General features: G+C 43.7%; 3 non-coding genes and 3 pseudogenes across 3 annotated transcripts; all 6 read left to right on the top strand.

The window, feature by feature from the left end:
- The first annotated feature begins 8,425 nt into the window (after positions 1 to 8,425).
- LOC122942717 lies at positions 8,426 to 8,622 on the top strand. Its single transcript, XR_006390662.1, has one exon. It is a non-coding gene; the product is annotated as a U2 spliceosomal RNA (small nuclear RNA).
- Positions 8,623 to 9,720: 1,098 nt separating this feature from the next.
- LOC122942901 lies at positions 9,721 to 9,788 on the top strand (annotated as a pseudogene).
- A 5,119-nt stretch (positions 9,789 to 14,907) lies between these two features.
- Positions 14,908 to 15,095, top strand: LOC122942691. Its single transcript, XR_006390647.1, has one exon. It is a non-coding gene; the product is annotated as a U2 spliceosomal RNA (small nuclear RNA).
- A 6,296-nt stretch (positions 15,096 to 21,391) lies between these two features.
- Positions 21,392 to 21,533, top strand: LOC122942874 (annotated as a pseudogene).
- Positions 21,534 to 23,335: 1,802 nt separating this feature from the next.
- On the top strand, positions 23,336 to 23,530 carry LOC122942696. The gene has a single exon (XR_006390650.1). It is a non-coding gene; the product is annotated as a U2 spliceosomal RNA (small nuclear RNA).
- A 1,090-nt stretch (positions 23,531 to 24,620) lies between these two features.
- On the top strand, positions 24,621 to 24,763 carry LOC122942884 (annotated as a pseudogene).
- Positions 24,764 to 24,981: the final 218 nt, after the last annotated feature.

A 24,981-nucleotide genomic window follows, 5' to 3' on the forward strand; every position in this document is an offset into this window, starting at 1 on the left:
AGTTATTTCGTCAAAGTATGGTTGATAACTTGCTGAGAGATGTCGTTTGTGTTTGTAAAATTAATCCTTTGCCTTTTACATATCATGCTGACAGAGGGGGTATACACTCTAGGTTAGATTATATTTTTGTTTCTAGGGATTTTTCTGTTAAAAATTATTCTCAAGTAAGGGTGAGTTATTCTGATCATGAGTGTTTGCGGTGTGAATTTGAATTGGAGGGAGTAAGGAAGTATGGAAGAGGAGTGTGGAGGTTGAATGTGCGTATGTTGGATGATGAGAAAGTGAAGGAACAATTTCAAAGTATGTATGGGAGATGGTGTAAGAAGAAGAGTGAGTATGAGTGTATTCTGGATTGGTGGGATTGGGTGAAGGAGAATGTGAAAGTGTTTTTTAAAAGAATGGGTTATAGAAGGGCAGCAAGAAAGAGGAATATGTATGCTAGATCTAACCTTCGGTTGGATTTCTTGTATAAAATGAGAGAATTAGGTCATGATGTGGATGAGGAATTGTGTGCAGAGCGGAAGGTGATGAGTGGTTTATTGCGTGAAAGAGGTAAACAGATTATTTTTCAAGCAAAAATGGATGTATTGGAGAAGGATGAATGTTGTTCTCGTTTTTTCTTTAAAAAGGTAGTGAATGTGAAGGGGGATTTAGAGGGGTTGAAGGATGGGAATGGGGTTGAGGTTCGTGGGCAAGGGGTAAAGGAGGTAGTGGAGGACTTCTATAGGGAGTTATATAGGGAAAAGAGCAGGGATGTGCGTCTGGAGGAGGAGGTGCTTGGGTCTTTGGGGAATAGGGTTGGGAATGATGAGCTGGGAGGCTTAGTAAAAGAGATAACTGAAGAGGAAGTCAGGAGCATGGTAGATTGTATGGCAAGGAATAAAACTCCAGGAAGGGATGGGATCCCGGTGGAATTTTATATTAAATATTGGGATATTTTGGGTAAGGATCTGGTAGAGATTTATAAGTATATGTGGGTAGAAGGGAGGATTAGTAAGTCTATGAGGGAAGAAGTTGTGGTTTTAATTTTTAAGAAAGGAGAGAAGAATGATTTACGTAATTGGAGGCCAATCACGTTATTGAATGCGGACTATAAGGGTTATGCTAGATTGATAGCGAAAAGAATGAGTAGGGCGATCGGGCAAGTAGTGCAAGAGGAACAAGTGTGTGGGGTGCCTGAGAGATGTATAGCTGGTAATTTGAGTTTGTTGAGAGATATTATTTGGGATGGTTTACAGAGAGATAGGAGTGTGAATGTGTTTTCTATTGATTTTGAGAAAGCTTTTGATAGGCTTTCACATAGTTTTTTGTTTAAGGTATTAGAGAGAATGGGATTTCCGAGTGTGTTGGTGAGAGCGGTGAAAAGTTTATATGAGGGTATTGGGAGTCGTGTGTTGGTGAATGGGTATGAAAGCAATAGGATCAGAGTTAATTCTGGTGTAAGACAAGGGTGCCCACTTTCACCGGTTGCCTTTGTCTGTGCTATTGAACCATTATTATCTATGATCAGAAACGATAAGTTTATGAGAGGGGTGAGTGTTCCGGGAAGTTGTGGTAAGAGTGTGAAAGTGTTTGGATATATGGATGATGTATGCGTGGTGAGTGAGAACAAAGCGGAACTGCACGCAGACATTTTTTGTGGCGCATCCGCTTTCAGAGTGAATTGGGATAAGTGTGAAGTGAAGTGTTTTGGGGGTGGTTGTGATGTTTCGGATTTAAGTGTGAAAGTGGTTAATAGTATTAAAGTGTTGGGAGTTAAGTTTGATGAGAGAATGAATGGTCACGAGAGTTGGGAAGAGGTGAGAGAGAAAGTGGTAAGAAAGGTGGATTTCTGGAAGTTGCGTGACTTATCCTTTACAGGGAAAATTTTGGTCATTAAGTGTGTCATTCTACCTATTTTGTTATACATTGGGAATGTTTTCCCACCAACATATGTGAACCTGAGGAGAATTAATAGAGTGCTGTTTTTGTTTTTGTGGGGGGTGAAAATGGAGCGGGTGAGGCGTACGACTGTGGTGAAAATTAGAGAGAATGGCGGTCTACATTTTCCGGATGTTGAGTTATATTTGCGTATTAATTTTATGGTGAATGTACTGAGGCTGTTAAAAAGGAGTGGTAAGGTAGCATGTATGATGAGATATTCTGGAGGTTGGTTGTTGTGTCGTTTGGGTTGGTGTGAAAGGAGTCTGAAGCAGCCTGTGGCTTTTGTGTGTCCTTATTGGTACGTGGGATTGGAGACCTTTGTGAAAAAGTATGGTTTGAGTGGGTTTAGTATGAATGATTTAGGTAATAAGAAGAAAGTTTTGAGTGAATGTAAGAAAGAAGAAATAGCAGAAGAAATTAACTTACTGCGGTCATCTGAGGCAAAGAAAGTGTGGAAGAGTATGGATACGGATGGGATGTTGAATAAGCAGAAAGACTTGGTATGGCTGAGTATGCATGGGGCTTTGCCGGTGAGAGAAGTACAAAAAAATCGTGGTTTGGCAAGGAGTGATATGTGTCCAAGACAGGGGTGTGGGGGTAGGGAAAGCATTATTCATGTCTTCTGGAATTGTGGCTTTGCCCAAAATGTATTAAGGAAGGTGGGAGGTTTAGTGAAAGACTTGACAGGAATTAGTTACCTAACTTTTGCCTTTGTTTTGTTTGGCATTGGTCTGAGTGGTAAGAAAGAGAGTAGAGTTTTGTGGTTGATAATGACTGTTTTGAAAGAAGTGTTGTGGGATGCAAGGAATATGTGTGTGTACAAAAGAGAAGTGTGGGAGGAAAATGATTGTATCAGGCTATTTTTGAGTCGGTTGTATATCGTTTATTTGTGGGATATTAAAAAAGGTGAAAAATTTGATGCGGAGGGGATCTGGAAAACTAAGAAATGGAAAGATCTTGTGAAACTGTGATGCTTTTTGATGCTATATTCTTGAAATAAAAGTGCCAGAGGATGATTTGTTTAACCTGCTAGTTTTCTTGCAATGGTTAATCAAACCTGATGGTTTTAAAAAAAAAATAAAAAATCTTCGGTGCTGCACTTGTTTCTGCGTCAGAAGGTAGGACCCGGGTACCCACTCTCTCAGCCTGGGGGGATCGTCTTTGGTTTATAGCCTAGACTTCACCCCCCTGCTGCTATTGGGAGAGAGGCTTAGTCCCGGGGACGTCGAGTTGCGATCCCCGTTACCCCTAGAAGTCTCCGGACGGCTAGGGGAGCATTTGTATCTTTGTCCACAGAGACAAGCGCCAAAGTGACATCTATGGCAGACGACCCGGGAGGAGGCGGAGGAGGAGACGGGGTCGATGGAGGAGGAGGAGGAGCAGTCGGAGGAGGAGAAGAGTTTGGAGGAGGAGGAGAGATCGGAGGAGAAGGATTTATTACGAAGGAGAGGAAAAAGAAGAACGGAAAGAATGGAGAGGCGACAAAGGAAAAGTCTAAAGACGATGAAGCCCGGAGGAAGGAGGAAGCAAGAAAAGACAAGTCCCGTGATGATACAGAAGAATTGAGAGGAAATATGACCAGACCAGAAGATGACGACGATGAGCACCAGATCCCGGATTATGCGAAAATTAAGGATACCGTAAGACTATATGTAACAGAAAGCAAAAAAGACGTATATGATCTCAAGTATCTTGTAGAGAAAGTCCTGTATGGCGTGTTTAGTATTCAAAAGCATGAGATCTTAGCCATACAGGACTATCCAAGACGACGGGTATACGATGTTACATTTAGTCAAAACGGTATCTTTAAAAGCTTTTTAGATAAGATTCCACTGCATAAAAATGACGATAGATTACGGGGCCTTAAGATATATGAGCATGAGATAGATGAAGCTTTTACTGTGGTTATTAAAATGTATTCTCCTTTTGCAGAGCTTAAAGATGTTACTACCTTTTTATCCACCTATTTTAAAAAGATTATTGGAGTGAGAATGATTTTTAATACTGCCGGGATCTGGACGTCAAAATGGTGTTTTAAAGTCATCTGTAACCGCGATCCCAATTTTCCTGGAGGCTTCATTCTCCCCCCAGCACGTTTTAAGGTGGGAGACATAGTAGGAGACATGTTTTTTTCCCGTATGCCACCATTCTGCAGGTATTGTAAAAAATACGGACATTACACGGAGGGATGCACAAGCACATGTAAGAACTGTGGTAGCACTCAGCACGACACCAGAGAGTGCTCCATAGGGAAAAAATGCTATTCTTGTACCAAAATTGGGCATCTCTCTCGTGATTGTCCTTTTAATAGGTCCAAGGCACAGCCAAGGCAGCAGAGGCAGCCGGAGGAACGGACGGAACGAGCGGAACCAGAAGAGAAGGACCAGGCCGAGCCACAGCCCCAAGGAGAGGAGCCCGAGCGCATGGATACCATGAGCGGACCCCCCCAGTCAGGTGTACCGAGGGAGAAGCGGAATAAGAGGAAGTCCAGTGATCAGCCGACGAGTAAGCCCCCTCCTAAGAAAGAGGCTGGGGGCGGATCGGATGAAGCTGATCCGCCTGGCCCGCACTCGGTCCCTGGGCACACCCCAGAAGACCCAGGTGGAGCCGTGGCGTCCAAAAAAAGTAAGACGTTCGCGGCAGTGGTGAAAGGCCAAGGGGGGACGCCATCTGGGGGACCAGGGGCGGACCCCGGAGGTAGCCAGCTTGATCCCTCCATTCACCTGAGTGGTGACACGGAGGGCACAGTTTACACTGTGCCCGAGACTGTGTTAGAGGAGACCTCTGCCCCGGAAAGGGAGAGGGAGGGCGCCGTGGCTCCGAGACCTGGGCTAGAGTTGCTGAGCCCCGAGTGGCGGCAGGCTCAGGATGGTGTGCCGATGGGAGAGGGGGGTCTGCTAAGTGATGGTAGCTCCTCTTCTGTCGAGACATTGAATACGGTAACATCTGGGGTGCTTGGTGGCGAGGAGAGCGGGTGTGAGTACTCCGGTCCTGCTGATGCTGTCTGAAGCTGTGCTGAGGTAAGCTTTTAAACTCCCCTTTTAATCTTTTACTATGGCTATTTTAAAAGGCATTTCCCTGAACACCAGAAGCGTGCATTCCCAAGCAAGAAGAATCGCACTTTTTAGTTATTTATCAATTTTATCAGCTTCGGTGTTCTTTCTACAGGAGTGCTGCATCCCCCACAGTCAAAATTATCAAAAATATAAAAAAGACTGGAAGCTCGGACCATCCGTCTGGTCCGGGTCAAACAAAAATAAATCGGGGGGTGTAGCTATTTTATTCAAGGGAAATGTTTTAATAGACCATATTAATGAGATTTTACCGGGGAGGATTTTATTGGTTAAAGCTTTTATTGATGGTTTTAGATGGCAGTTTTTAAATTTTTATGGTTTTACTAATAAAAAGGAAAGAGCTGAAATGTTGGAGATTTTACCCCTTTTTATTAATGATTCCGAACCATTGATTTTAGCAGGAGATTTTAATTGCATTTTAAGAGGTGAACGCCGGCTCTCTAGCGCAGTGAGCAGGAACTATGACAGATCCTCCTCTCTGCTTAAAAACATCGTCATAGATTTCAAGCTCACTGACGTTTTTAAAAAATGTAATAGTCTTTTATCTGAGGAGGCCGGCGTTACCTGGGGTAACGCTACCTGCAAATCCAGAATTGATTTTATCTTCTGCTCTTATCAAGTGCTGCCTCTTAATTGTAAGCTTTTAACTAATATTTTTTCAGATCATAAGCTTTTATCTTTTAAAGTGCAGTTTGGTGGCAACTACAAAAAGAAAAAAACATGGAAATTGAATGTCTCCCTTTTAAAAGACCCTAGGATTTTATCAGATTTTATTGTCTTTTATAAGCACTGCAGGCGGGTAAGGAACCCCAGAAGACCCATAACCGAATGGTGGGAACATATGAAAAAGAAAATTAAAACCTTTTTTATTAACAAGGGGAAACTTAAGGCCCAAGAGAAGAAGAAATTTTATGACGACTTAAATACCCGCCTGCAGACACAATACAAGCTCCGCGATCTGGGTATCGATATGAAAAAGGAAATCTCTGACACTAGGAAGGAGATTTCTCAGTGCCTGGAGCAGAAGAGTAAGGAGATTATGTTTCGTTCAAAAATAAAACACATTGAGGAGAACGAAACCTGCTCCAGGTACTTTTTTAAAAAAATACAAGAAAAACGTGCCCAGATGGCGGAGCTTGGGGGGGAGAAAAACATTAATGGTATTTTAAAGAAAGTTCATGAGTTTTATACAGAGTTATTTAACGAAAAGAAAATAGATAAACATTTTATGAAAGATTCGTTGAAGGGGATCGAGAATGTTTTAGATTCTGACTCTCAAAGATTTTTATTACAGGATATCACCGAAAAAGAAGTTTTAGAAACGGTTAAAAGTTTTAAGAAGGAGAAGGTACCCGGCCCTGACGGTATACCCATTGAGTTTTATATTACATTTTATGGCGTTTTAAAAGATGATTTATTTTCTCTTTTAAAAGAAGTTTTTAGGTCCAAGGCTCTCCCGGGATCCTGGAAAAAAGGAGAGGTCTCCCTTTTATATAAAAAAGGTGACAAGACTGATATTAAAAACTGGAGACCCATCACGTTGCTTTGCTGCGATTACAAAATAATGGCAAAGCTATGTGCAAATAGATTAAAAAAGATTATACATAAGATAATCCATCAAAACCAGGTCTGCGGGGTGCCCGGGAGAAGCATCTGGGACAATATTAACCTTTTAAAAGACGTTATTAATCATACGAACGAAAGGAACGGGAAGGTTGCCATTTTATCTTTAGACTGCGTATCGTATTTTTACCTTTTTAAAGTTTTAAAGAAAATGGGTATACCAGAAGGGTTCGTACAATCTTTGAGAGCATTTTATAACCAGTGCACTAGTAAGATTTTAGTCAATGGTTTTAAGACTCAGGATGTTATTTTAAAATCTGGGGTGAAGCAGGGGTGTCCCTTGTCCCCACTACTTTTTATTTGTGCCTTGGAGCCTCTTTTAATTATGCTACGGAACGATAAACAGATACGCGGTGTCCCCCTGCCAGGCGGAGGGGGACTAGAGGCTAAAGTAGTGGGGTACATGGATGATGTAGCCGTAATTTGCAGGGACACCCTTGCAATACAAAAAGCAACTAAACAAGTGGAATACTTTTGTTGCGCCTCTGGCTTTAAAATAAATTTTAATAAGAGTAATATTTTAAATGTCGGAAATATGATTTTAAATGACGTTAGCATTCCTGAGTCTGAGTCTATAAAGATTTTAGGAGTCTCCTTCGATGAGTCTAATGACGGCCTCAGGAATTGGGATGCGGTTACAGAGAAGGTAAATAAGAAATTATGCACGTGGAATCTAAGGAAGCTGACGATGGAGGGAAAGGTTTTAATTATCAAAATGATAGTTTTACCAATTTTATTATATCTTAGCATGGCGTTCCCTCCATCGGACCGTATTTTTAAAAAAATTAACAAAGCATGTTTTAATTTCTTCTGGGGTTCCAGGATGGACAAGCTACGACGAGATACGGTAATGCTTCCTAAGAACAAAGGTGGAAAAGATTTTACAGATATTAAGGCGTTTCTTTTAATTAAGTATTTTAGTTACTGTTTTAATGCCCTTTTTAAAGACAATTACTGGTCGTTTTTTATTCGTTATAATACTGGGTATTTTATGAGGAAGTTTGGGTGGTTTAAGACGGTTTTAAACTCTCCCTACTCTTTTAATTTACCAGCATCTTATAAGATTTTAGAGAAAACAACGAATATTTTTAAATTAGACCAAAAGAGGGTGGAGATTTTAAAAAACAGTAGAATGATTTTAAAGGATATTAATGATAATAAATTGATGGCCCCCATTAAGAATTTTAATGAAAGTAAATGTAAGCAGACCTGGAGGAATATTAATGAAAATTATCTTTTTAACGCACAGAAGGACCTGGCCTGGAGCTGCGTACATGAGTGTCTTCCATGCCGGGCATTCCAGCACCGAAGAGGATTAACAAGCACCGCGGAGTGTCCTAGGGGAGCATGCAGAGAGGAGGAGGACGTTTACCACTTATTCTGGTACTGCTATTTTACGCAAAAAATATGGAGAAAAATGTTCCCCTTGATGAAGAAGATTACAGGACTCAAAGCTTTATCCATGGACGGTGTTTTTTATGGGTGTCTGGAGTGCCCTTCAAGAATAAAAAGGACTATGGCATGGAAGATCACAAACTGCATTAAAGTAGCTCTATGGTCGGCCCGGAACATTTTATGTTTTAAGAATGAAGCTATTTCTGAAGAAAACGTTTTAAAGATGATTTTAGATGAGATGTACAATTATTATTTATTTGACAAAAAAAGAACTCCTTTTATGTGCCACAAGTGGTTTTTAAGGGAATGGGGGTCAGTCATATGATTTTATAAAACCTGCTTTTTAATAAGTTACATGTATTAATGGTTTTGTAATATTTATGTGATGTAATGTTGTTGTGGTTTTAATAAACGATTTTTACCCCTCGATGGGTAATTATCAACTTAAAAAAAATCTGTTCTTACCAGTTTAATATCTGATACGTCCCCTATCTGGGGACCATATATTAAATGGATTTTTCGAACAGGGAGATGGAAAAAGAGCTTGCTCTGTCCACTCCACGCATTGACCTGGTATTGCAGTACCTCCAGGACCGGTGCACCCCTTCTAATCTGGTATGAAAAAACAGAATGAAATTGAGTGATGGATTTCAAGGATCCTTCCAGCAAGCAAGTGGAAAGTTGCTGTGCCCTGCCTGCCTCAGCAGTCCTGCACTTCAGCTTCTCCTTCCTCTGTGAGGGTTTTGCTGTGCTGCTTTCTGCATCCCTGGTGCAGCTGCATCTAGCCTGTCAATCTGTTAATTGCATCACCTGTGTGTGGGTTTGTTCCAGCACCAAGCAACCCAGCCAGCCAGTCACCTCTGCTCACAGTCCAAATCCAATTAAGATTGATGGCTTAATTGTTGTGTTAATTGGCTTATCACCTGAATGAATGACGTGTTAGGATATCTATCACCTGAATGCAGTTTTTGGATCCTCCACTCCGTCCGAGCACCTCTGTTTTGATTTGGGCCTGTTGTGCACACCTGGCAGTCTGCTGAGTTGTTCCTTAGAATTTACCCTTTTGTAGCAAGTTGGCTTGATGTAACCAATTTTGTTTTCCTATTTCTCTATTAAAAAAGTGAAGTTTGTTTGCCTGTGTCTCCCTCTTGTGGCTCTATTAAACTGGATGACTTGTAGGTAGGGCTAAAATGTAGTCCAGCACTTCCTATGTATCAGCAATAGCTGGACCTGCCTTGTCTGGCCAATGGACGGAACACTGCACGTGTCACAAGAGGCTAGTAAGGTCAGAGGTCAAGTAAGGTCAGGTCAGTGGATGACATCACAAGGGCCCTGATGGAACATTCAACAATGGGCCCGTGACATCACAATCAACAATGCCTACCTCCTTTTTTTTCTTTTTATCTCAGTACTGTCAGTACTGTCCATTCACTCCTCATCAGTCGTTCTGTTTGGCGTGCTTTGGCATCCGGAATTTCGTGCGAAGAAAAGGCGTGACCAAAAGTGGTGGGTGGAGCTATGCAGATCCGAAAAACACGAAGTGCAGCATGCTGTTGATTTCAGAGCGTAGGACGCACGTTTTCCCTGGTTTGTGAGAGAAAGAAGCCTCCCGGACTGTCTTTGCAGCTGGGGCCTGTAGCCTATCGCCTTCACAAGTGTTCTGCATTGAGGACCATCGGCCTGTAGGGCGAACCCTTTTCTGGTTATCGCTTCTCGGCCTTTTGGCTAAGATCAAGTGTAGTATCTTCGGAGAGATCAGAGGGATCACCGCACCAGGACCTGGACACCACGAGGTCAAGTGCTCGCTGTACATGGATGATGTGACCGTCTTCTGCGCTGATTGGCGTTCGGTGACTGCACTCGTCCAGACCTGCGAGGAGTTCGGACAAGCTTCAGGGGTCAAAGTCAACTGCGGCAAGTCAGAAGCCATGCTCTTCGGGGACTGGCAACTGGCCTCTTCTGCCCCCTTCCCATTTACCATCAAACCAAACTTCATCAAAATCCTTGGAGTCTGGTTCGGGAAGGAAGGCGCAGCCCTCAAGTCTTGGGAAGAACGCTTGGCCAAAGTCAACCAAAGAATCGGACTGTGGAGCATTAGACACCTCACGATTGAGGGCAAAGCACTCGTCCTGCGAAATGAAGTTTTGCCTGTGCTCCAGTACACCGCACAGGCATGGCCCCCTCTTGCCACCGTTTCCAGGGACCAGGACAGTGTTTCGCTTCATCTGGGGATCTAAGATGGACAGAGTGAAACGAGCCATCATGTACAAAGAGCCCCGCAAGGGCGGAAAGGGCATTCCGGACCTGCCCACTTTACTGCGGATCGCCTTTGTTTGTGACAGCGTTCGTTGGACTCTGAGAACTGCTAACGGCTCTGCGGGCAAGGCTATGTCCCGTTTTTTCCTCCTGCCTCTCTGGAGGGGCATGGGCTGGGACAAGTGGGACAGCTCCATCCCTTACAACTGGCACGCTCCCTGGTTCTACGGGGACGTCGTCAGGTTTGTGAGGGAACACCAACTGGAGGGCCTCAAACCCGACTTGTGGAAGCCAAAAACTATCCACAAGCTCATCAGAGCAAAGGACGTGGTGGAGTCAATTCCAGGGATCCAGGACGACACCGTAGAGACAGTTTGGACTAATGTGTCGTCAAACAGGTTGACTAACGGGCATAAGGACTTGTCATGGATGGCCATTCAGGGCGGACTACCCATCCGGTCATTCATGCATGCCCGCAATCTGTGCAAAACCGGGTACTGCCCCAGGTGCCCTTTCGTGGAGGAAACATCTTATCACCTGTTTTGGGAGTGCCCCTTTGCACAGCGCCTGTTGGACGCCCTGGAACATGAACTCAAAGACGCTGTGCCCAGGAACAGCCTGCAATGCACTTCGGTGCTGTATGGACTATTTCCTGGGCTTCATACTGTTGGAGCCATCCAGGAGGCCTGGCGCCTTATGAACTGTTTTAAGGACGCTATTTGGTTTGCTAGGAACCGGCTCATCCTCAGGAGGGAGAACAAGTCCGTCCTGGACTGCCGCAGACTTATCCATAGTCTGTTGCGGGACTACAACATCTCGGACGTTGACGAAGAAGAAGAGGACTAAACCCCTCTCCTTCCCCCCTCTCCCCCCGTGTGTATTTGTCCTCTCAATAAAACTTTGGGCATGTGATTCCCCCTCCCTACCCCCTCCTTCCCACTTCCTCTTCCCTCATCACTGTCTAAATGCTTTTGTTGGGAGGTTTTGTGATTGAATAGGTATGCTAGTGTAGCATTCATTGCGATGTATAGTGTAGGGTAACCTGTGCTTTACATAACAATGCCATGCTCGCAAAGACGAATACGTGTCATTTATTATGTACTGATTTGTGGCCTGTGCTGCGACACAGTACTAACGTATGTATGTATAACGACTGATTGTAATAAAGACGTTTCAATCAAAAAAAATCTTCGGTGCTGCACTTGGTCTGACGTCGGAAGGTAGGACCCGGGTACCCTCTCTCTCGGCCTGGGGGGATCGTCCAGGTTTATAGCCTGGACTTCACCCCCCTGCTGCTATTGGGAGAGAGGCTTAGTCCCGGGGATGTCGAGTTGCGATCCCCCGAACCTCTGGAAGTCCTAGGACTTGTAGAGGAGCACTTTTTTTGCTTACAGAGCGTTACTGGACGAGCTTTTACCACCATGGCTGACGATCTAGGAGGAGGAGACGAAGGAGGAGGAGGAGGAGAGGAGGAAGAGGAGGAAGAGGAGGAAGAGGAGGAAGAGGAGGAAGAGGAGGAAGAGGAGGAAGAGGAGGAAGAGGAGGAAGAGGAGGAAGAGGAGGAAGAGGAGGAAGAGGAGGAAGAGGAGGAGACGGAGGAGGAAGAGACGGAGGAGGAGGAAGAGACGGAGGAGGAGGAAGAGACGGAGGAGGAGGAAGAGACGGAGGAGGAGGAAGAGACGGAGGAGGAGGAAGAGACGGAGGAGGAGGAAGAGACGGAGGAGGAGGAAGAGACGGAGGAGGAGGAAGAGACGGAGGAGGAGGAAGAGACGGAGGAGGAGGAAGAGACGGAGGAGAGGAGAGGAGAAGAGGAGGAGGAGGAGAAGAGGAGAGGAGAGGAGAACAACACCGCACCGGAGTATGCCCGGATAAAAAACACCGTTCGCATTGTGATGAAGGAGGGAATCGATGAGAGGATCAATAATGTGTCGTATGTAATTAAGGAAATCCTGATAAAAATATTTTCAATTCAAAAAAAGGAAATCTTAGCAATTCAAGACTATCCGAGAAGAAGAGTATATGATATTACTTTTTCCCAAGAAGGAATTTTTCGTGACTTTCTTGCTGCTATACCTGGAAAAAAAACCAAAATCAGAATTAGAAGGGATAGATTTTATCGAGCATGAATTAGATTCTTTTAAAATCGCTACAATTAAGATGTACTGCCCTTTCGCTAATGAAGATGATATTATTTTCTTTTTATCCAAGTATTTTAATAAAGTAATAAGGTTAGGAAAAAATTTTAATGGGGAGGGAGTCTGGACCTCAAAATGGAGGTTCAGGGTCCTTCTTGATAAAAATGCTAATTTTGCCAAGGGTAATTTTCTGCCGCCAGCCCGTTTTAAAATAGGGGATATGACAGATGATTTTTTTATTGCTGGAATGCCCCCCTTTTGCCGGAGATGTCGCAATTATGGTCATATTAATGAGAACTGTGAGAGTCAATGTAGGAATTGTGGAAGTATGCAACATGATACTAAGGAGTGTTTTAATGAAAAAAGATGCAACGTTTGTAGGAGAACTGACCACCTTTTTAGGAATTGTCCCCACAGATTCCAGCAACACCAGCGACGAGAGCAACCTGAGGCACAACCGAGGCGTCCGAAGCAGCCAGAGGGCCGAGCGGATCCCCAACAAGGAGAGGAGGCGATGGATATATCCAGCAGACCCCCCCAAACAGGTGAACCCAAAGAGCAGAGAAGGGCTAAGCAGAAAACCAGTGATCAGCCGACGGATGCCCCCCCTCAGAGGGGGGACCGGATGAAGCTGATCCTACTGGACCGCAACTGGTGCCAGGGGACCCTGTCAGTGCGGCAGAGGACCCGGGTGGAGCGGCGGTGCCAAAGAGACGGAGGGATTATGCCGGAGTGGTAAAGGAGGGGCCGGGGAGGGGGCCCGTCGGGGGACTGGCGGGCTTTCCTCCTCCGGCCCCCCCAGGTGATCCTTGCCCCCCTTCCAACCAGGGAGGGGAGCGGGGTGAAAGTTCCTCCGGTATTACTCACATAGATGAAACTGAAATGTGTGAAGCCCCTACTCCAGCGGAAGGAGAGGGAGATGGCGCCGCGGCTCCGAGACCCAATGTCCTACCCATGGAATCAACTTACGTCCCAGAAGAATTTGAAGCCTTATTTGCAGGGGGGGGTCAGCTGAGTGATGGAAGCTCCTCTCCTGACACCATGATATCGGTTGGGTCGGGAATGCAAGGCGACATAAGTAGTGAGGAGGCCTCTGGTTCTGCTGAGGACTGCTGAGGAAGTGCCGAGGTAAGATGAATATTGCCTTTTAACCTTTCTTCATGGCTGAGATTACTGGACTTTGTTTTAATACCAGAAGTGTTCATTCCAAAACAAGGAGAGCCGCTCTTTTTAATTTTTTATCTGCTTTTACCGCCACAGTAGTGTTTTTACAAGAGTGTTGCATTCCTCACCGTCTACAATACAAAAAATACGAAGAAGATTGGAGATATGGACCTTCTGTGTGGTCAGGCTCGAATGATTCTAAGTCAGCTGGTGTTGCGATTTTATTTAAAGGCAATGTTTTTATAGATACTATTTATGAGATTTTACCCGGCAGAATGTTATTAGTTAAAGCTTTTATTAATGGCACTAAATGGCAGTTTTTAAATTTTTACGGTTCTCCAGATAAAAACGAAAGGGCAGACATGTTAGAAATTTTACCTTTATTTATTAATGATTCCGAACCGTTGATTTTAGCTGTATTTTAAGAGGGGAACACCGGTTTTCAAATGCTACAAGTAGAAATTACGATAAGACTTCAAATATGTTAAAAGATATTGTTTTAGATTTTAAACTTATTGATAGTTTTAAAAAATGCAATAATAACATACCCGAGGAAGCTGGAGTAACCTGGAGTAACGCAACTTGTAGCTCCAGGATTGATTTTATTTTCTGTTCCCAACAAATCATACCAGTTAAATGTGAATTAATTTCTAATGCTTTATCGGACCATAAGTTGTTAGTTTTTAAAGTTGAGTTTAAAGGTAAAAAGATAATGAAGAAATCATGGAAGTTAAATGTATCGCTTTTAAAAGACCCTCAGATTTTATCCAATTTTATATCCTTTTACAAACTCTGCAGACGGGTAAGAGATCCTAATGTTTCTATTACTGTGTGGTGGGAGGAAATGAAGAAGAAGATAAGGAATTTTTTTATTAAGGCGGGGAAAGGCAAGGCCAAAGAAAAACGTGAGTTTCATGAAAAGCTAAATACCCGTCTGCAGACCCAGTACAGATTCCGAGATCTAGGTATGCAAGTAGAAGAAGATATTATAGAAATTAAAAAAGAGATAAGACAGTGCCTAGAGCAGAGGGGGAAAGAAATTATATTTCGTACAAAAATTTAACACTTGGAAGAGAACGAAACCTGCTCTAGGTACTTCTTTCAAAAAATACAGGATAAGCATACCCAGATCGAGGAAATTAACGGAGAAAAGGATATAGAGGGAATTTTAGGAAAAGTACATGAATTTTATACTGATCTTTTTAATACGAAAAATGTTGACAAATATTTTATAAATGACTCATGTTTTAGATCATGACTCTCAGTCTTTTTTATTACAGGAACTTTCGGTCTTATGCAATATAATCTATGTTTGTAATATAAGTTTTTAATAAAATATACCCCTTTGGGGTAGTCAACTTAAAAAAAAATAAATCTGTTCTTATCAGTTTAATATCTGATACGTCCCCTATCTGGGGACCATATATTAAATGGATTTTTCGAACAGGGAGATGGAAAAAGCTTGCTCTGTCCACTCCACGCATTGACCTGGTATTGCAGTACCTCCAGGACCGGTGCACCCCTTCTAATCTGGTATGAAAAAACAGAATGAAATTGAGTGATGGATTTCAAGGATCCTTCCAGCAAGCAAGTGGAAAGTTGCTGTGCCCTGCCTCAGCAGTCCTGCACTTCAGCTTCTCCTCCTTCCTCTGTGAGGGTTTTGCTGTGCTGCTTTCTGCATCCCTGGTGCAGCTGCATCTAGCCTGTCAATCTGTTAATTGCATCACCTGTGTGTGGGTTTGTTCCAGCACCAAGCAACCCAGCCAGTCACCTCTGCTCACAGTCCAAATCCAATTAAGATTGATGGCTTAATTGTTGTGTTAATTGGCTTATCACCTGAATGAGGTGTTAGGATATCTATCACCTGAATGCAGTTTTTGGATCCTCCACTCCGTCCGAGCACCTCTGTTTTGATTTGGGCCTGTTGTGCACACCTGGCAGTCTGCTGAGTTGTTCCTTAGAATTGACCCTTTTGTAGCAAGTTGGCTTGATGTAACCAATTTTGTTTTCCTATTTCTTTATTAAATAAGTGAAGTTTGTTTGCCTGTGTCTCCCTCTTGTGGCTCTATTAAACTGGATGACTTGTAGGTAGGCTAAAATGTAGTCCAGCACTTCCTATGTATCAGCAATAGCTGGACCTGCCATGTCTGGCCAATGGACGGAACACTGCACGTGTCACAAGAGGCCTGTCAGGTCAGAGGTCAAGTAAGGTCAGGTCACTGGATGACATCACAAGGGCCCTGACGGAACACTCAACAATGGGGCCATGACATCACAATCCACAATGCATACTTTTTTTTTTTTTTTTTCTCTCTTTCACTCACTACTCTCCATTGACTTCTTATCGTTCATTCTGCCTGGCGCGATTTGGCACCCGGAATTTCGTGCGAAGAAAAGGCGTGTCCAAAAGTGGTGGGTGGAGCTATGCAGATCCGAAAAACACGAAGTGGAGCATGCTGTTGATTTCAGAGCGTAGGACGCACGTTTTTCCATGGTTTGTGAGAGAAAGAAGCCTCCCGGACTGTGTTTGGGGCTGAGGCCTGTAGACTGTTGCCTTGAGAAGTGCTCTGCGTTTGCGAACAGCGGCCCCGTTGTCGAGGCCGAGCGGGTTATCGCTTCTCGGCCTTTTGGCTAAGATCAAGTGTAGGGATACATTGGGTCTTGGTCAGAAGGTGCCTGGGGTACCTGGATTCTCGGCCTTGGGGGAGGGCACTGGTTTATAGCCGGTGTTCTACCCCCTTGCTGCTATAGGGAAGACAGCTTAGTCCCCGGGCAACGGGAAGTGATCGCGCTGTTCAGTGGGTTTGACCACCTTGCTGGCAGCGTTTTTTGTTAATTTGGTGCGTGGTGCGAAGACTTGGCGTCGGATACATCTTGGGTCCCCTTCTGCGGCCTTGAGCAGGGGCTCGTCTCGTTGGGTGAGTCCTTTGTTTTTGTGTTTGCAGCGGGGATTAGGCCTTTGGTGAGGAAGATGCCGTTCTCCTATGGATTTGCTGATGGGGAAACCCAGTTGAAGCAGTCGATACGGATCGAGGTGGCAGAGAAGTTCCGGGCAAGGAAAACGCTGAAGTACATCGTGGCCGAAATCCTGTCCGGTTACTTCCAGATCCGTAGGGAGGATATCCTGTGTCTACGGGACCAGGAGTATAAAGGCTTCTATACGATCACCTTTTGTAAGAAGACATGCTGCGAAAACATCTACGCAGAATTACAAGTTGCGGACAAGGACAATGATCGTCTTGACGGTCTCTATTTTGCACTCCTCTACGGGGAGGAGTCAATACACCTCATCGCTTGTATGTACAGTCCGTTTGTACCTGAAATTGAGGTTACTTTATTTTTGAAGCGATATTGTAAAGAAGTTCACTTCTCCCATGAAGTGAAGAACAAAGAAGGCTTTTGGAATGGCAAAAGAAAATATTTTGTCAAATTCCACCACGATGAAGCAGGCATCGGGGGCCTGTGTCACCCGCCTTCAAATTTCGCAATAGGGAGAAACAGGGGCTACCTTGTTTACTCCCAAATGCCACGATTCTGTCGAAGCTGCCAAAAGTTCGGTCACACAACAGAGGATTGTGAGTCGCAAGTGAGATGCTGCAACAGGTGCGGAAGTGAGCGACACATATCCTCGAATTGTGACATTTGCGACCTCTGCGGTGAGGTCGGTCATAAGTACAAAGATTGTCACCTTAAGGCGCCTGCGCCTGTGGTGCCTACAAGAGAGCTTGCATGGGGGAGTTCTCAACCTGGGCCAGGGCAGCTGCCTGTAGCTGGAATGGTCACTGCTGGTAATGCCCAGGTCCCCAGACGCGAGTTAACTAATAAAGCTAAGCCAGGGTTCTCTAGGGCTTCATCGGGCGGTCCGGTGAAGACACTTGTAGGGACTGGCAAAGAGGTGCTTGAGAAGCCAGGGCCGGGCCGTTCTGGCTTGACCTTGGTTCCAGGTCTTCATGCGTCAGGTCAAGGTATGGACCGTCGGTCCTCTGTGACGCTAACAGAGGGTCTGACTGAGCAGATGTTGAGAGATGCGAGGAATGCTGAGGTGGATCCTTTTGAGGATCCCAGAAAACAAATGGAACTAAGCATAAAGCAAGCAGGTAGGAGACTCTCCTTAAGATCCAGGGCGGAGTGTTCCCAATCTACCATTTTGCATGCTGAAAGCTTGAAAAGCTCCGAGCCCCTCCCGGGTACGCCACGTTTACAGAGGGGGGCTAAGACGAGCCAGAGAACTGAAAGTGTTGCCTACCATTCCTCTGAGCCTGTTACTCCATCTAAAATGGGCTTGATGAGGAGGACGTCTGGCGCGGATCGTCAGCGTTCAGTTCTAAGCCAGGAGCCTAGCCCTTCTACCGCGGTGGTGGAAGAGACTCCGGGGACGACAAGTAAAAACGTTCCAGCCAAAGAGAAGTCACAAGAAAATGGAAGATCAAAGAAAGACAAGAAAGGCGTCGGCAAGGAGAAAGAAAGACTAGAAGGAGATGCAATGGATATTTCCTCCTCTACAAAAAGATCAAGAGACGACGAAAGTTCTGGATCTCAACGAAAGTTGAGAACTCGTAATTCGGATGAGGGGGAGTTTAGAGACACTATAGAGTCTCAACATATTTCTGATCCCGGTTCAGAGCATCTGTTTTCTGCTTGTCCAGATTCTGGGGCTTCTAGCTCCCAGAAAATAGAGGAAGCAGAGTCTTCCGAACTAGAGACTGATTGATTGTAATGTCTTCTTTTCCAGTAAAAATTGCCTCACTGAATGTGAGGTCTCTAAAGACTTTTATACGAAGGACTGCTCTGTTCTCTTATTTGGAAACAATAGATTTTGACATATGTTTTTTACAGGAATGTGGGATCCCAAATCGATTGGAATATGGAAATTTGAAAAAAGCCTGGAAATTAGGCCCTTCAGTGTGGTCAGGTGGTAATAGTAATAAGTCTGTTGGTATTGGAGTTTTATTTCGGGGTTCATTTGATGAAATTTAATCTGTAACAGAAATTTTACCTGGCAGAGCCATTTTACTGCACTTACGTTTTAAGGGTCTTTTATGTCGTATTTTAAATGTCTATGCCCCCCCTGATAAACAGGAAAGGGCAGATCTTTTTAACCTTTTGCCATTATTTTGTACAGGTTCCACCCCCTTGCTGGTGGGAGGCGACTTCAATTGTATACGTGAGAACGAATCCAGACAAGGGGGTGATGCAAATAGGAAGGACCGCACTTCTTACCTGCTGAAGAATTTTATTGATGATTTAACTTAAAAGATTGCTGGAGTTCACTCTTGCCAGCGGACCCAGGTATTACGTGGTCCAACGGGAGAGTGGGCTCCAGAATAGATTTTATTTTAGCTTCCAACAATTTTACCCCTGTGAAATGTGAGCTATTTGGGAATATTTTCTCAGATCATAAATTATTATTAGTTCATACAGAAATAAAAGGAGAACAGATGGTAAACAGAGGTCAATGGAAGCTAAATGTTACATTATTGGAGGATCCCGAAATATGTGCTGAGTTTGTGCGGACCTACCAGTGCTGGCAAGAGAAAAGGAGCCCCAGCGAATCTGTGCTGCACTGGTGGGAGGGCATAAAACCTAAAATTAAGTTATTTTTTATCCAAGCAGCTAAGAAGAGAGCAAAAGGTAAAAAAATATGGTGCAATGTTCTTAATAAAAGATTGAATGTTTTGCTGAAATTGAAGGAGGTGGGCATGGATGTTGAATCTGATATGACAAGTCTGAAAGTTGAAATAAATAAATGTATTGAAGATAAAGGGAAACCAATAATTTTTAATTCACGAGTTAAAAACTTAGAAGAGAATGAAAAATGTTCCCGTTTCTTTTTTAAAAAAGCAAATAAAAGGCGTGATTTAATTTTAAATTTAGAAGGGGAAAGCACAGTATATGGGATGTTAAATTCAGCTTTTAATTTTTATCAGCACCTTTTTAATGAAAAAACTATTGATATGTCCTTTTTAAATGATGCTATTAATTTCCTTGATTTTAAGCTAGATTTTTTAGACCAGGAGATTTTATCCCGTGATTTTACTATGGAAGAACTTTTATTTGCTTTTAAAAGTTTTTCTAATGGGAAGTCTCCGGGAGAAGACGGTCTTCCCATAGAATTTTATCTAGCTTTCTAGAAAATTTTAAAGGACAATATGTTTTTATTATACAAATAAACTTTTACAGTAGAGGAACTTCTCCGGTCCTGGAGGAAGGGGATTGTTTCTTTGTTATATAAAAAGGGTGATAAAAATCAATTAAAAAACTGGAGGCCCATTACCCTTTTAAATGTTGATTATAAAATTTTAGCTAAACTTTTAGCATTACGCCTTAAACCCTTTATAAGTAAAATTATACACCCAAACCAGGTTTGTGGGGTACCTGGAAGATCAATAGCTGAGTCTTTAAATATTTTAAGAGATATTTTATGGTATTTTAAAGAACGGAATCAAACTTTAGCTATTTTATCACTAGATTTTGAAAAGGCGTTTGATAGGGTGTCCCATAAATATCTTTTTATAGTTTTAGAGAAATTAGGTATGCCTGCTTTTATACAAAATGTAATCAAACTTTTATATAAGTCCAGTTTTAGTCACATTTCTGTAAACGTTTTTTTAACAAAAGAAGTTCCCCTCCTGTCTGGCGTAAAACAAGGATGTCCTTTGTCCCCCCTCCTGTTTATTTGTGCTATGGAACCCCTTTTGGCTATGTTGAGGCGTGATAAAATAGTGAAAGGGGTTCCTATTCCAGGGGGAGGGGGTAATCATTTAAAAGTTTTAAGTTATATGGATGACGTAACGATTTTATGTAAAGACTCCCCTGCACTTAGAAGGAGTTTAATGATTACAAATTTCTTTTGTGAGGCATCAGGTTTTAAGCTAAATTTAAGTAAGTGTGACTGTTTTAATATTGGAAGCTGGGATTCTTCAATAACACCAGGTGTTAAAATACAACAAGATCAGATTAAAATCCTTGGCGTTATTTTTAATCAGGCAAACAATGGATATTCTAGTTGGGACATTGCAATCGATAAAATAGAGAAGAAAATTCTAATGTGGAACCTAAGAGACCTTACCATGGAAGGGAAAATTTTAATAATCGATGGCTTAATTGTTGTGTTAATTGGCTTATCACCTGAATGAAGTGTTTGGATATCACCTGAATGAGGTGTTAGGATATCTATCACCTGAATGCAGTTTTTGGATCCTCCTCCACTCCGTCCGTGCACCTCTGTTTTGATTTGGGCCTGTTGTGCACACCTGGCAGTCTGCTGAGTTGTTCCTTTGAATTGACCCTTTTGTAGCAAGTTGGCTTGATGTAACCAATTTTATTTTCCTATTTCATTATTAAATAAGTGAAGTTTGTTTGCCTGTGTCTCCCTCTTGTGGATTTATTACACTGGGTGACTGCTACGTAGGCTAAAATGTAGTCCAGCACTTCCTATGTATCAGCAATAGCTGGACCTGCCATGTCTGGCCAATGGACGGAACACTGCACGTGTCACAAGAGCCCTGTCAGGTCAGAGGTCAAGTAAGGTCAGGTCACTGGATGACATCACAAGGGCTCTGACGGAACACTCAACAATGGGGCCGTGACATCACAATCCACAATGCATAGATACCTATTCTTTTTTTCTTTTTTTTTTTCTCTCTCACTACTCTCCATTGACTTCTTATCGTTCATTCTGCCTGGCACGCTTTGGCACCCGGAATTCCGTGCGAAGAAAAGGCGTGACCAAAAGTGGTGGGTGGAGTTATGCAGATCCGAAAAACACGAAGTGGAGCATGCTGTTGATTTCAGAGCGTAGGACGCACGTTTTCCCTGGTTATCGCTTCTCGGCCTTTTGGCTAAGATCAAGTGTAGTATCGAGAGGTATTGCGCTGATCTTGGCCAGAGGTGCCCCGGGTACCCGGACCCTCGGCCTCAGGTGAGGGCTGTAGTTTATCGCTGCAGTCCGAGCCTGTGCTGCTATTGGGGGGACGGCTTAGTCCCGGGGCAACGGGAAGCGATCACCTGGCCATTCCTAGTGAGTGGTTGAGGTTCTGTTTGGCACTCATGACGGACGCAATGGAAACTCCAGTTCTGGAGCAAGAATACTCGGAGACTGTTCCGGATTTCGCTAAAGTGCGGAATGCAGCTCGACTTATTGTGGGCGAGAAGGAGCGTGGAGTGAAAAACCTTGCCTTTATCGTGAAGTTCCTATTGGAGGATATGCGATTACAGAGGAATGAGGTACTTGCCTTGATGGACTACCCTAAAAGGGGGACTTATGATATTGTTTTTCAGAACGAAGACTTACTTATGAATTTTCTTTGGAGATGGGAAGAAACCAAATCAGAGGTAAAGTTTGCTGGAATGAAGATTTTTTCTCATTTTCCCAGTAATGTGAAAATAGTGGTTGTGAAGATGTATTCACCGTATGTGGATGAAAGTAAAATAGTAAGCTTTTTGCAAGAATATTGTTACAAAGTGATTCCATTGGGGAAGATCTTTAATCAGTTTGGATTTTGGACTTCAAAATGGAGATATAGGGTATCCTTGAGGAAGGATGTTTTTGGAAAGGATGAGTTCTATTTGCCAGATGCTAGATTTAAGATAGGCAGAGTAACAGGAGACTTGTACTATAATGGTATGCCAGATTTCTGCAGACGATGCAAGTTGTATGGTCATGTGAAAGAAAGTTGTAAAGAAGAGTTATGTAGTTTATGTGGAAGAGGAGGACATAAAGCTGAAATGTGTATGAATCCAAAATTGTGTTTTTCTTGTCACGAGAGTGGACATGAGATGCGTAATTGTCCTAAAAAGGAGAAAGATGAAAGACAAGAGGCGGATCATTCTAAAGAAGGTAAAAGTACTGAAGATCTCGAGGCGGAGGTTATGCAAATGGGGGATGTATTAACAGAGACTCAGAAAGGAATTCAGAAAAGGAAAGCAGAACAAGAACCTCAAGCTGGTCAGAGCCAGCAAGGAGAAGCAGTTAAAAAGAAAGAGAAGAAGGTGGAGGAGGTGAAAGTCAGTAAAGAAGGGGAAAAAAGTAAAATGGTGAAGGGAGAAGAATCACTTTTGGTGGTGTCTGAAGATATTAGAGCTAAAATAAAAGCACTAAATACTAGATATAATCAAATGCAGATGGATAGAGGTCGGAGGAGAGTTTTGGAGAAATACGAGGAGGACCCAGCGGCGTTTTGTCACAGATTTAAAGTTGAGGATGGGATTATAAGAGCTATGGAGAGAATAGTGGAGCTATCAGATGTCGATTATATTGATGTTCAAGATGCTTTGATTGCGAGCATTCAGAAAGCGGGCTTTACTTGGTAATGGGATATAATGTATGTTTTGTGTTTTTTGTGTTTTTTGCAATTTGTCTTTTTTTGTGTTTCCGAAATAAAATGAAAATTGACCATGAGGATGAATGGAGTATGTTTACTGAAATAAGATACTAACCATTCTGAATGGTTTAAAAAATAAAAATAAAAAATCTGTTCTTAACGGGACGGATAGACCTTGGTCTGGCTTTGAGAGGTGCCTGGGCAGCCGGACCCGGGGCTTGGGAGACGGTCTCAGTGGGAACTGGGGCTGGATCTCTGGCCTAGTGCTTGGGTGAAGGCCTCAGTTGTGAGCTGGGACTGAATCCCTTGCTTGGTGGACTGGCGCCTGGGCAACGAGAAGCGATCACCCCTAGCCACTGCACTTCGGTGCAGGGGGCTTTATTTACCGAAAACTTAGTTTTGCACACTTCGGCATAGGACCTCCGTTTTGCAGGTTTCGGGGGTCCTTTGCAAAGAAAAATTCGATCAAATCAAAATTCAAAAATCTGTTCTTATCAGTTTAATATCTGATACGTCCCCTATCTGGGGACCATATATTAAATGGATTTTTCGAACAGGGAGATGGAAAAAGAGCTTGCTCTGTCCACTCCACACATTGACCTGGTATTGCAGTACCTCCAGGACCGGTGCACCCCTTCTAATCTGGTATGAAAAAACAGAATGAAATTGAGTGATGGATTTCAAGGATCCTTCCAGCAAGCAAGTGGAAAGTTGCTGTGCCCTGCCTGCCTCAGCAGTCCTGCACTTCAGCTTCTCCTTCCTCTGTGAGGGTTTTGCTGTTCTGCTTTCTGCATCCTTGGTGCAGCTGCATCTAGCCTGTCAATCTGTTAATTGCATCACCTGTGTGTGGGTTTGTTCCAGCACCAAGCAACCCAGCCAGCCAGTCACCTCTGCTCACAGTCCAAATCCAATTAAGATTGATAGCTTAATTGTTGTGTTAATTGGCTTATCACCTGAATGAATGACGTGTTAGGATATCTATCACCTGAATGCAGTTTTTGGATCCTCCACTCCGTCCGAGCACCTCTGTTTTGATTTGGGCCTGTTGTGCACACTTGGCAGTCTGCTGAGTTGTTCCTTAGAATTGACCCTTTTGTAGCAAGTTGGCTTGATGTAACCAATTTTGTTTTCCTATTTCTTTATTAAATAAGTGAAGTTTGTTTGCCTGTGTCTCCCTCTTGTGGCTCTATTAAACTGGATGACTTGTAGGTAGGGCTAAAATGAAGTCCAGCACTTCCTATGTATCAGCAATAGCTGGACCTGCCATGTCTGGCCAATGGACGGAACACTGCACGTGTCACAAGAGGCCTGTCAGGTCAGAGGTCAAGTAAGGTCAGGTCACTGGATGACATCACAAGGGCTCTGACGGAACACTCAACAATGGGGCCATGACATCACAATCCACAATGCATAGATACCTTTTTTTTTTTCTCTCTTTCACTACTCTCCATTGACTTCTTATCGTTCATTCTGCCTGGCGCACTTTGGCACCCGGAATTTCGTGCGAAGAAAAGGCGTGACCAAAAGTGGTGGGTGGAGCTATGCAGATCCTAAAAACACGAAGTGGAGCATGCTGTTGATTTCAGAGCGTAGGACGCACGTTTTCCCTGGTTTGTGAGAGAAAGAAGCCTCCCGGACTGTGTTTGGGGCTGAGGCCTGTAGACTGTTGCCTTGAGAAGTGCTCTGCGTTTGCGAACAGCGGCCCCGTTGTCGAGGCCGAGCGGGTTATCGCTTCTCGGCCTTTTGGCTAAGATCAAGTGTATGTGATTTTATTTCATCACTTGGTCTAGCCAGAAGGTATTTGGGGGTACCCCTCTCCTCGGCCTGGTGGGATCGCCCGGGTTTATAGCCCAGGCTTCACCCACCTGCTGCTATTGGGGAGAGGGATTAGTCCCCTAAATAACGAGTTGCGATCCCCCTAGCCTTCTGGTGTGGTTAATCCGAATCCAGAGGGCGTTGCGGCGGTTGCGAGCGGTTGTTGCGTGCGAGCGAGCGAAGCACCATGGGCGACGATACCGGCTACGTGCCGGAATATGCTCGCCTAAAAAACTCAGTGAGAGCAATTCTCACTGGAGCTGTCCACCCGGA

Source organism: Bufo gargarizans, chromosome 6 (assembly GCF_014858855.1).
Source record: "Bufo gargarizans isolate SCDJY-AF-19 chromosome 6, ASM1485885v1, whole genome shotgun sequence".
NCBI lineage: Eukaryota > Metazoa > Chordata > Amphibia > Anura > Bufonidae > Bufo > Bufo gargarizans.